Source organism: Propithecus coquereli, unplaced genomic scaffold (genome assembly GCF_000956105.1).
Source record: "Propithecus coquereli isolate 6110/MARCELLA unplaced genomic scaffold, Pcoq_1.0 Scaffold68, whole genome shotgun sequence".
Classification (NCBI taxonomy): domain Eukaryota; kingdom Metazoa; phylum Chordata; class Mammalia; order Primates; family Indriidae; genus Propithecus; species Propithecus coquereli.
The window spans coordinates 7,407,164-7,410,376 of NW_012152840.1; positions in this window are offsets into that span (position 1 = coordinate 7,407,164).

Below are 3,213 nucleotides of genomic sequence, written 5' to 3' on the forward strand. Positions count from 1 at the left end.
AGGAATTTATTCTGTTATGGGGAAATCACAGGGAGTCTCGTAGAAGAGCTGACATTTGAAAGAGGGGCCAGATTTCTTTCACTGGACAAAGGATGAGGAGGATGACATTCCAGGGAGAGGGCAAAGCCATGAAAGAGTGAGAGTGCCCGTGGTGTCTGGGAAAAGGTTTTGAACTCAGTTTGGCTGGGGCAGAGGCTGCATGGAAGGACGCATAGGGGATGAGCTGGAAGGCAAGTTAGGACCTATTCCTACTTCTCAGCCATAGGAAGTCTTTGCCTGGGGTAGAGGCAGAGAGCCCTGTGTGGGTGAGGAGAGCATCTTCCATAGTGTTGGACCCTAGAACACTGGAGGCATGTTGAAACCAGTGTACGTCCACCTCGTGGGGGGGCACACCATCTTCTTGTGCTTTAAAAAGTTTTAATGGCTGAAGCTGCATTAGAAGCCCCTAAGCAAGGTGAAACCAATCAATCCAGAGTTCTGTTTTCAAGTACAAAAACAGTATAATATTGGTACAGGACTGCCATGTTTAAATGGCATCCCTCCTTGGCACATGGAGGGAAAGCACATGGATTGTATGTGATAAAATCAGTTTCCTTTTACAACATGTCAAAAACATAACGTATGACATGAAGGGCCAGCTTTTGGGATTGGTAGACAACAGGGATCAATGTCAATACTGCTTTATTTTTCTTATCTGTTTTTCAGGACCAAAGGTAAGGAAGAAGGGCCAAGAAGAAACTGACAACATGTGAAATCACATTTGCTGGGCACACAGAGTGTACCACACTAAGTGCTAGGTGCTGCTGACTGACAGATGAATAAAGTGAGGTCTGTGGAAGCAGAGGAGCCCACAGTCTAGTGAAGGAGACAGCTGTGTCTACAGGTAGTGCTGGGCTCCGTAGATGTTATCCCAGAACGATCCTGAGATGTAAGTATGGTTATCCTCATTCTCTATTGTGAGGACTAAGCTTCCCCGAAGTTGAGTTATTCTCTGGAAGTCACCTAGCTGGGATATCAAATCAGGGTCCCTGCAGGGAACAGATGGCACAGTCAGATGGAGGTAATTGGGAACGGTTTAGTGAAAGGCAGTTTACAGTGGTTCTGGCAGGGTAAGGGAAATGAACAAAGGAGGGTAGGGCTTTCTGGGCACAGCAGTGGGGAGGGATCTGACCATCCTAGGAACATCCTAAAGGGACAAAATGGAGGGAGGAGTTACAGCGCCTGGAGAGAGGGGCTATGATTGTAGGGAAGGGCTCCAGACAGGGGTGGGCGGTAGAAGGATGCAGCCAAGTCCCAGTGACTCGGGAGAAAGGAGCCAAGAGGAATACATTTCCCTCTGCCCTTCAATCTCTTGCTGTTGCCTCCACTGACAAAACCCAAGCAGAAGCTACAGGTCAAGTGAGCCCACTGATGCAACCCAGATGGGGCAGCCTCCTGGGACACAGACCAAGGCAGAGGAGGGCAAAGCATGGGGTCTGGGAAGGCAAACGGAAAATACCCAGCACAGCTGGGAAGGGAGAAAGAGGAGATTCAAACCCCCAGTTTTTCTTGGTTCAGGTCCCTTGCCTTCTCTCCTCTGCCATGTTAAAGCAGCAGCTCTTTAACACCTATGTGTATCACCTTCACAGTGACCTGGAGGATGGCATGAAAAGCTGGCAGGATTGAACAGCACGGTGTGGTGGAGTGGACGTGTGTTGCTTTTTCCTACTCTGACGTCCATTTCCCCCTTTCTTTGGCAGCAGCACCCCTATTTTCTTTGGTGAACTACCCCTCCCAGATACCTCACACAGGTGCCCTAGGTGGAGCTGTCTCACCTGCAGGTGACAGGGTGGGCTTGTGGCCCAGGTGAGACAGCTCTCCAGATATGACAATTTCCTGTGGTCAGTACAGAGGGTCCAATTCTTAGCAAAGTGCTCCAGAGGATTTCCGGCTGGAGGATGCTCTGGGAGAACCACCTCTTTAGGTCATCCCGTTTCCTCATAGGAGACATAGTTGTGTTTGTAGTAATGGGATTCTGCCCATCCAGGGTGGGGCAGTCCTCTCGAAACCATTGCAGTGTTATTTGATGTGGTTGCAAAAGGTGTTTTTGTCAAGCTATGTCATCTGGATTTGACATCTAGGTTCTAGGGACAATTCCTCACTGGGTCACTAGTGCCATCTTGTTAGATGGTTCTTGGGTTATAATCTTGGGTTATATGGTCACACACACACACACACACACACACACACACACAAACACGCACACTGGTTGAGCATCCCTAATCTGAAAATCTGAAATCTGAAATGCCTGAATGAACATTTCATTTGAGCATCATGTCAGTGTTCAAAAAGTTTCACGTTTTGAAGCATTTCAGATTTGGGGTTTTTGGATTAGGGATACTCACCCTTTATTATGTTATACAGTTACATAAAAATGGTTTTAGGCATCATACATGGGCATCAAATTATAGTCATGGAACGGTGACCAGTGCGTTGGCTTGTGTGTCTTTCTCCAGAAGGTCTAGGAAGAGCTGAGCACAAGCCTAGTGAATCATCCTCTTGGATGCAGTGAGGCATTCAGAGCAGGGGACCCAAATCAGGCCAATCAGAGCCAATTGCAGGACTCTTGCTGGTCAGACTGGGAAGACCCTTTTCCACAGGAGTTGCTGAGAGGTGGGACATAACCCTGCAGCTGTTGGCAGCCATGTTGCCTCCACAAGGGGAGACGTTGCCAGGGAATGGAGTTAATACAGAGGACAGCATAGCTGAAGATACAGACTAGGGTGACTACCTTGTCCCAGTTTGCCTGGGACTGTCCTGATTTTAAAACTAAAAGTTGCACATTGTCCCTCAGACCAGACGGTAACCCCAACTAGAGAGTTAGAGTGTCCCAATGACATCCTTTGAGTTCCTGGATTCAGCCCTGCTTGTGGACTTTTCACTGGTTTCTGTTTGCAACCAACCAGGTCCTGAACCAGAATTGGGCATTTCGGGGGACAGATGCATCTGTGTGGATTTGACCAAGTCGATTAAAAGCCTTGCAGCCAATTCTTCTTGATTTTCTGATCTTTAAGATGATTTTTATGTTCTCTTCCAGCCCCATAATGTCTATGCATCTATATTAGCCCAGTCTCTCAAACTCTTCCTCTTTCTTTTTGCCATTATGCATACAAAAAGAGTGCAATGCGCACCACCCGAAGAATGGACATATTTGAAACTCGGACTTGGGGGGGG